Below are 10,186 nucleotides of genomic sequence, written 5' to 3' on the forward strand. Positions count from 1 at the left end.
ACATACAGGGGAGGGAAGGCCCCTTCAGTTTAATCTGACAATGCTCAGGGTCCCTGCATAGCCCCCCACGGAATTGGCAGTCCCCTGGGGAGAAACTGCTGGAAAGAAGCCCCTCTCCAAGGAAGGGATTGCCCCCATCTGCTTACTGACATCATGTGAGATTGTGAAAGGACTTGAGGCCACGATGAACGCATTTATTAAAGCAGAAATGGCTAAATGACAATCCTTTTATAGAAACACACATGATTATTATTGAAAATTCAGAATGTACAGAAAAGCATATCAAGAAAACATGGCAGACAAAATGGTGATCTATTTCTGCTGCTGCTGTTGAGAGGTAACCATCGTTAGCATTTTAGCCAATTTCCTCCCAGGCTTTTTTCAATGTGACTATGCTTCACTCAAGTTAGTGTCACGCTGAACACACTGCGTTATAACCTGACTTTTCTCATTCAGCAATGCATCGGGAAAAAATTTTAATGATAGACTTCTAGAAATGGCAGGTATGTGTTGAAGGCTACATGTGTTTTAAAGGTGTTTGTCACCTATCACCAAACTACCCTACAGAAAAGCTGTTTCCACTCATACCCGCCCAGCCAGAGAAAAGACTTGAATGAACTCAATGACTCCATCTAATTGGCTGGTCTTGGGTCAGAATGTTCAGCAGACAAATTGTGTGTGATGAGAGTGTGAAGGTGTGTGCAAGGCTTTTACACTCCTCTTAATAAATCAAATTGCAGAACCTCAGGGCGGGCAGGCAGAATGCTTGAAGAGCAATCTAGTCTTTAGATAATTCAAAATTCCATGACAGATCCTGAAAACGTGATTGAGGAAGATAAAATGTTTCTAGATCAATAAGACAATGGCAATGTATTATTTTTTATATTATTTTTCAATATCGTTGCGGGGGGAGTGCAGGTTGGGGAAAGAAAGTGAAGGAAAGGTGAACAAACACGTGTTGAAAATTTTGTATCTACCAGTTGAGAACGTGGATGAATGCCTCATTACATGTGGGCGACTCCAGGGGCAGAACTGGAAGGGGTACTGAAGTCATTGAAGGGGTATTGAAGTCATTTCTCGGGTAAGGAAAGTGAGGCCAGAGAGGTGAAAAGCTCACCCACTGTTGCCTGTCTGGCTAACAGTCAGTTCCCAAATAGGCTTCCTCCCTCCTTCCTTCCCCTGTAACCAGTACCTGCCTGTATGTGCACGAGGACAAATGGTGGTTAGAACTGCGACACTTTTATTAGGTCAACACGCTATTTTTCTAGAGGATTTAATTATTTTCACTGAGTTGAACAATGTTTTTGTCTTTTTTTTTTTCCTGAGATGGAGTCTCATTGTGTTGCCCAGGCTGGAGGGCAGTGGTGGGATCTCGGTTCACTGCAACCTCCGCCTCCCGGGTTCAAGCGATTCTCCCGCCTCAGCCTCCCAAGTAGCTGAGGTTACAGGTGCACACCACCATGCCCAGCTAGTGTTTGATTTTTAGTAGAGACAGGGTTTCACCATGTTGGTCAGCTGGTCACGAACTCCAGGCTCAGGTGATCCACCTGCCTTGGTCTCCCGAAGTGCTGGAATTATAGGCGTGAACCACTGCACCCAGCCAAGTTGAACAATTTTTAAATAAATTTACTTGGTCACTTGGCATAATGGAGACCTAATTTAGGACATTGTCAACAATTCAACCCTAACTCAAACACCTCTGGGTCATGATTGTTTTGGTCTTACTTGGCATAATTATGAACGACATAAATGCACACTTTGTTGTCTGATGGTCCATGTGTGAGGAACAGTCTCTGGAGCTGTGCTGCCATTTCTGAAGCTGTGTCTCCTTGGGCAAGTTATTTACCTTTCTTGAGCCTCAGTTTTCTCATCTGTAAAATGAGTTGTGACAGGTAATCTTATGTGTCTACTCAGCAGGGCCACAGAACGCTCAGATTTCTGGCTAAACATTCTCTCTGGTCTGTCTGCGAGGGTGTTTCTGGATGAGATTCGCGTCGGAATCAGTGGATCGAGTAAAGCAGGTGGCCCTCCCCAGCGTGGCTGGGCATCCTTTAATCTGGTGAAGGCCTGAATGAAACAAAAAGACAGAGGCAGGTTGAATTGGCATTCTCTGCCTAACGGGCTGAATTGGGACATCGATCATTTCCTGTCCTCAGACTGGGACTTATCCCACAGCCTCTCCTGAGCCTCGGGCCTTCAGGCTAGGATGGAAACGACATCCCAGCTTTCCTGGGTCTCTGGCCTGCAAACGGCAGATTGTGGGACTTCTCAGCATCCACCATCGTATGAGCTGTTTCCTCATTCCGTAGATAGATTCGTGCTCTCCTGCTGGTTGCTGCACTGGAGAACCCGGACTCGTACATGAGGACGACGTGAGTTCTTACCTCCACATTGTAAGCATTCTGTCAGTTGCCACATGTCAAGTGCTTCACACCATGCCTGGCACATGGGACATGCTATTTGAATGTCTGATATTCTGGACCTTGGTCACGGTGGTGCAACTTCAGAAGCAGCCTGTGCAATGGACTGAATTATATCCTCCCCAAATTCACACGTGGAAGCCCTAATCTGCAATGTGACTGAATTTGAAGACAGATAGGGCCAGGAGAGGTGCCAATGGTTGAATGAGGTCATGAGGATGAGGCGGGGTGAGACCTTGATATGACAGGGCTGGTAACCTTATAAGAAGAGGCAGAAACACCGAGCCCTCTTTCCAGCACATGAGGACAAAGGCAGAAGGTAGACGTCTGCAGGCCAGGAAGAGGCCCCCACCAGAACCCAAATCTGCTGGTCCCTTGGTCTCACACTTCCAGCCTCCAGAATGGTGAGAAAATACACTTCTGTTGCTTAAGCCACTCCATCTATGATATGCTGTTAGGGCGGCCCCAGCTGACTAATAGAGCCCACTTACATGATAACCCGCTCTTGAAATCACCAGCTGGACACAGTGTCATGCTTTCTGTTCTCTGGGCATGGCACAGAATGGCTTGTCAGCAAGCGTTTGTGAGATGAATGATGGATCAGTGACAAACAGGTGAGCCTTCCATTTAATGCGGTTATCCCTCCTCTAGCTTTCGCCTTATGGTGGGATCAAAGGGATGCAATGGTGCCACCTAGTCATGAGAGGGGTCACTGTTCACTGGACACCTCCTGGGTATCAGGTGCTTTACGATGAACAGCCAAACCTCATTATTTGCAGATTCTGTATTTGAGAATTTCCTATTTGCTGAAATATACTTGTAACCCCAACATCAATACTGGGTGTTTTCACGGCCATTTACAGAGATGTGCAGAGGGGTAAGGAATGTGGGTCTCCCGGCATGCCCGTGCCCAGCGGGGACTGCCCAAGGTGGGACCCAGACTTCCTATTGCAGCTCATACCGCTAAACAAGTGTTCTGTTTGTGCTCTATTTACTGCCACGTTTTTTGCAGTTTGGTCCTTTTTGTGGGTGATTTTGCAGTTGAAAATGATGGCCAAACATAGTGCTGAAGGACTCTCTAGAGCTCCTAAGCGCAGGAAGGACATGGACTGTGATGTGGAGAAAATCCGTGTGCCAAGGAAGCTTCACTCAGGCACGGGCTATTGTGCTGCTGGCTGAGAGTGCAGTGTGCATGAATCAACCCTATATATGTAAAAAGGTGTCTTTAAACAGAAACACATATAAAACAAGGTGATGTATGATTGGGTGATGAAAATGTTGTGACCAGAGGCTCCAATAACCCCGTATTTCCTGTGGGAACAATACCTCAGGATTCTCTAATTCAGTGTTCACAACCACTTCGTAGAATAGAACTACCACGGATACTGAGAACCGACTGGTTCCTCCTCCAGAATATTACTGTGGGTACTGTCCCTGTTTCGTAAGGAAGAAGACAGTAGTTAAAAACAGTCTAATGATTGGTGCTGGATAACATCGAGTCAGGATCTGCATCTGCCTCCGTGGGCCTCTTCAGCCTGTGCATTTTCCAGCGCACCAAGCCGCCGGTCCCAGCCCAATGTGTGGCGCTCCGAGCTTGTCCTCCTGTTCTCTGGCCCTCCTTTCTTTCCTCTCACCTGTCATACTTTCGACAGTCACCAGGAAGCAGGCATAAACCTTGCAGAATGACGAGATCTGCAAGCTCAGGAAAGCCCCAGGCCTCTGTCTTGGGATACTCAGAACCACACCTCCCGGGCAAGGGCTCCCTTGGGGTAAGACCCTGATTTTCTCAGTCAGCATTCAGTTAACTCCATTCAGCCTTTACTTCCAAAATTTAACATCTCTGAGGCCTCTTGCAATGCTGAGGCCTCTTGCAATGTTGTCGTTGCTGTCCACACGGCCTCATCCATGGTGGTTTCCCCTGGGACAAGATCCCACAGATCCCGAATGTTAGTTACAAACACATTCAACGGGCTGAGTGTAGGGGCTCACACTTGTAATCCCAGCACTTTGGGAGGCTGAGGTGGGAGGATTGCTTGATTCCGAGGGGGTCAAGGCTGCAGTGAGCTGTGATCCTACCACTGCTCCCCAGCCTGGGAAACAAAGTGAAACTGTGTCTCATATATATATATATACACACACACACACACACTCTCTCATATATACACTCATATATATACATAACATTCATATGTTATAATACATGTATACATACATATATGTATACATGTACTATATGTATGCATATATATGTATACATATATCTATGTATCTATGACCAGGTGCGGTGGCTCACTCCTGTAATCCCAGAACTTTGGGAGGCCAAGGCGGGCGGATCACTTGAGGCCAGGAGTTCAAGACCAGCCTGGGCAACATGGTGAAACCCTGACTCTACAAAAAATACAAAACATTAGCCGGGCGTGGTGGCACCTGCCTGTAATCCCAGCTCCTCGAGAGGCTGAGGCATAAGAATCACCTTAGCCCGGGAGGCAGAGGTTGCAGTGAGCAGAGATCGTACTACTGCACTCCAGCCTGGGTGACAGAGTGAGACTCCATCTCAACAACAACAACAAATAATAATAAATATATAAAATATATATAAATGAATATATATAGACTATTATATACATGGATATATATGTACTGTTTTAGGAGGAATATGAGCCACAATTGTATGAAAATCTTTCCTGGACATCTTCAGGCATCTGTGCTGGAAGAAAGTTCTGGACTCCACAGTGGCTTGCTCCAGAAAAGCCACACCATCAGCTCTCTTGACAGCACAGAGAATACCAGTGTGTGGTAAACGGACCATGGTCACCCTGAGCGGCAAGAGGCTTTCCAGTGGTTAGGCTCTGAATGTGAAACATTTTAGAAAGAGATTAAACAATTTTTTTCACTTGTATTTTCCTATGTGTTTGAAGGTCGATAGATTATAAAAATGTATCTGAATAAGTCTGATTTAGTCTCAAAGATCTCTTTCAATAAACCTAAACATTTCAAGCTGATAAGACACATTGTGTGATAGTTTAATTGGTGGTCGTTTTTCTTTCTTCATGGCACGTAAGTTAACAGTGCATCTTTTAAAGGTTAAGTCTCAAATTAGATAAAGTACTATGTGGTTGGCATCAGGAAGCTAGAATGCTCCAAATCAGGAAAAAAGACCATGTCAGAATAACACGTGGAACAGACCACCAGAACCCCATACCTCGTGAACTCCGGTCATGCAAGGGCCGAAGTGCCGCTCAACGTTTCTAGCCAACTCACACATGTTGCATGGCATATCTTGTTGCAATCGTTGGATTTCAGTATTTTTGGATGTTTGTTTTTAGTATATCTGTTGTAAACAGCCTACAACTGCATTTTTAAAACAGTTGGACAATTTTTCTCTTTCAAGTGAAGCTATTAGCCCATTTAGAGCGGATAGAATTAGGGGTTTATTGGATTCGTATTTGGTATATTGCTCCTTGCTCTCCTCTTTTCTCCACTGCACCCTGAGCCTGGTCTGGTTCTTCCTCTTTCTCATCTTCCTTATCTTCTTTTCTTTTCTTTTCTTTTCTTTTTTTTTTTGAGATGGAGTTTCGCTCTTGTTGCCCAGGCTGGAGTGCAATCTCAGCTCACCGCAACCTCCGCCTCCCAGGTTCAAGTGATTCTCCTGCCTCAGTTTCCCAAGTAGCTGGGATTATAGGCATGCGCCACCATGGCCGGCTAATTTTGTATTTTTAGTAGAGATGGGGTTTCAGCATGTTGGCCGGGCTAGTCTTGAACTCCTTACCTCAAGTGATCCACCCGCCTCAGCCTCCCAAAGTGCTGGGATTATAGGCATGAGCCACTGCGCCCAGCTTCATTTTCCTTATCGTATTTTGAATGAAGTTTTTTTCTCATTTCATTTTTTTCCTTTTTACTACTTCTTTTAGCGAAAACCTAGAAATTATAACATGTATCTTCTTATTATCAAGTGTAAAGTTCCAAAGTGCTTTTACCATCTACCCAGATAATACAAAGACTTTAGAACGTTTTAAATTGACCTGCTTGTGTCTCTGATATGTGGCTATAGAGACATTTACATATCTATATCTATATATCTATATCCTTTTAACCTTAGACATTGTTGCTGTCTGACATACTTATTATTTATTTAGATTTACCAAAGTGCTTCCAATATGCTTCACTCTTCATTCCTTCTCACATCTGAAACTTCCATAGGGGATAACTTTTTTTCTCTTAAAGTACACTTTCTTGACAATTTGCAGTCTGGTTATGGTAACCTTACTTGGTTTTCGTTTGTCTGAAAATATCTTTATTTGTCCTCATTCTTGAGAGAGGTTTTTGGTGGACATGGAATTCTACATTGTCACTGCAGTCTTTCAGAGGACTGAAGATACAATTTCTTTCAGGCAGACTTCGTAGTTGCTATTGAAAATTCAGCTGCAGGTCTGTCACCACTTTATACGATAATCATTTTCCTCCTCCTCTTCTCTTTGGTGTTTTTTGTTTCACTGTATGTGTCTAGGTGTGAATTTCTTTGTTTTTATCCTACCTGGGAATCACTGGCCTTCCTAAAGCCTTGGATTTCTGTCTTTCACCAGTTCTGAAAAACTCTCAGTCGTGATTTCTTCCATTATTGACTCTCCACATTCCCTTTTGTCTCTTCTCATGAGACTCAATTAGAGCTAAGTGAGACCTCTTCCCTCTGTCTTCCTTGTCTTTAAACCTTTATTTCATATTTTCTTTCTCATCTCTTTGACCCTCTGTGATGCATTTTTGAACAATTTCCTCTCATCTGTATTTTAGTTTATGAATTCTCTCTTCAGCCATATCAAGTCAACAGTTAAAACCATGAATTGAATCGTTAATTTCAGTTATATTTATTTTACTTAGTAAAATTACATTTTTGTTTTCAAGTATTTGAGTTAATTTCATTAATTTTTCTTCCTGAACTTTATTTCTTTAAAGGTGGTAAACATTATTATTTTATGGTGTGCACCTGTTAGTTCTAAGGGTTTTGTTCTTTTGCTGCTGTGGGTTCTGACTCATGGCATGTTATTTCTTCCGATGATTGAGTATTCCAAAATGTCATCTGCTTATTCTCCATGTGGGAATTGTTTGAGGTTTAAGATGAAGGTCCATTCCTTCAGAGAGAATTTATGTTTGCTTCTGCCAGGAATTTTGGATGGATGATTACTTGGATCCACATGGTACTGAATTCATGGGTTTGAGTTTTTTTGGACTAACTAGATCAGCCACAAATTCTGCCAAGTGTTAGTGTGTGGTTCCAATGATCAGGGACTCTTCTTTTCTTTCCCCCTTCTATGCTCAGTACCATGGCTGCTGATCTTGGGAGGCCCTGGCCTTTGCCTTATGCCACACACATGCTGCAAGGCTGTGGAAATGGAAGCTCACGTGCCCCATTCTTGGCCAGTCCTTTCCAGGACGAGTAGCTTCAGTCCTCTGCCTCGGTTTCTGGGTTTCCATTTCCTCTTGGATTCTGGTCTAGTAATTTACTTTTACGTATTGTGTCAGCTCTTGATGATTTTATATTTTCATAAAGTTTATCCAACTCTTTCAGTTGTTTTCAGTGGGACAGAGTTAGTAGTACCAGCACCTCTATTATCAGGAACGGAGGTCATGCCTGCCTCCTTTCCCAGGGTATCCAGGTGGTCTCTTGCTGCCCAGTACTGCCAGTCACAATGTCCCAGGTAGATCCTTGGCCTCACCCAATGCTCTGGAGATTTCTGTGCCTCTTATTTCCTAACAAGATTCAAGTTATCATAGGTATTAAGTTGGACAGAACCTTGTAAGTCATCTAGGCCAAATATAAGCTCCCACCAGAACCATTCAGGAATGTCACTGAGCAGGAGTGAAGGCTCTGGGGTCAGCTGCCCCAAGCTTGGCTTCACCAACTACTGTGTGACCTTAGACAAGTCACTCAGCCTTTCTGCCTGCCTACTTCTTGCTGTAAAACGGGATGAATATTAGCGACCACAAATGTGTGCTTTGAGAGTACAATGAAAGATGAGTAAAGCATATAGTATAGAGTGCCTTGTCCCAATATTAAGGGAATTGTAGCTGTTGTTATTATTCCTATCAAAATTTCCCATGGATCCTCATAAATATGCATAGTCAGATTCTCTCCTGGATCCCTCAGATCTGCAGAATTTAATGTTCCCAAGTGTGGCCTTCATAGGGAAGCCCAGCAGCCTCTGCAGAGAAGTGCAAGCCACAGCACTCAATGGAAACTACCTGTATGGCCAGCCTGCCTTTTACTGAGGCTAAACTTTCATAAGTCTTACTCATGTCTAAGGAGCAGGTTGGTCTAGACTACTACCCAGATCCCTGATCCCACCGTGGCCCGGAATTCCCTCTGCCCCTCCTTTTACCACACTGTCTTCTGCCTAGAGTCTCATTTCCTTAGGACTCCCTCTTTACCAGGTGAGAATCCCTGTAAACCAGCTAAACAGGTCGGTGACTAAGCTGAATGTCTTGTAGGTGAGTCACCCTCCTAAGAGCTACAGTAATGCCTCTTCTCCAGGGAAGGGAAGGCCCGTCAGTGGATGCACCTCTTCCCCTGCAGGCCAGGACTATGCCCCCACGGCCCCATGCATGCCAGGACACACACATGCTGGGCACCAAAAGCCCCTGTCTTGTCTGCCCACCCATGCCCCGGTGAACTCCTTCATTTGGTCAACAAACACCACTGCTCATGGGAGGTGCAGACAGCAAGGAAACCAATTCAGTGCTTGCTCACTTGACGTGTACAGTTGGTGGGACAGAGACTGTGTTTTGCAGACTTTTCATCCTCACTTTAGTACGGTAGGTGCCCAGTGAATGAGAGCTGAACGAGTTAAAGCACGAGCAAAGTCACACAGAACAGTCGCCATGTGAATGCTCATGGCGCGATGCCCAGCTCTGCCGCAGAAGCAGGTCTAGCGGTTCTGGGCCATTGGCTTCTCCTGGGGCTGCCCTCCCCATCGTCACTGGAAGGCTGGAGGACTCTCCATTATGGAGCCCAGGGGAGGTTGAGGACGTCCCTGCACTCCCTGCCCTGTAAGCATCCACCCCCTCATTTACACAAGGAGGGAGGGGGGTTTAGTTCCTTGAGGGGTTGGTGCCAGATTGTTGAAAACCACTGGGCTTCTTACTGCTGCTCAGTGGTTGAATTCGATATAAAATACATGTTCCTGTTCATTGCCATTTATGTGTTAGTTATCATTAACAGCCATTATAATTTTTTCCCAGTGGCAATTACATTGATATTACTATATCTAAATCAAAGAGGACATTACAGCAATTACTGTCATAAGTTGATTGGGAACCACCTAATTTTTAAGTGACACTATTTTCTTATCAGCACGATAATTTTGCTTTGCAATAAATAATATACCAGGAGAGCTGTGCAACCACCAAGTGTATTTAGCCTTGTTTGCAAAGAGAATCTAATGCGCCATCTTACATATCATTTTTTTTTAAATAAATGGAAGTATACTTACAGTTTCTTCTTCACGTAAGAAGAATAAAACCAAGAACTGAAATCCTAGGATTTGAACATATTTTAACAGATTTTGAACCCAATAGCTGAACTGCACAGGGATGGGAAGAGAAGGAGCTTTTCACGCTTTCAATCTGTCTTTCAAGGTGATGAAGAGGAGGGGGCAGGAAAGGAGGAATGGGGAGCCAGGAAGATGCCTGGGTCAGCGGCCTCCCTCCCCTTCCCCGGCAGAGCAGCTCTCACATCCAGGGTCCCCAGCTCTGCCCAGGTGGGTGCTGTCTGG

The sequence above is a fragment of the Colobus angolensis genome, unplaced genomic scaffold (assembly GCF_000951035.1).
Source record: "Colobus angolensis palliatus isolate OR3802 unplaced genomic scaffold, Cang.pa_1.0 Scaffold287, whole genome shotgun sequence".
NCBI classification, from domain to species: domain Eukaryota; kingdom Metazoa; phylum Chordata; class Mammalia; order Primates; family Cercopithecidae; genus Colobus; species Colobus angolensis.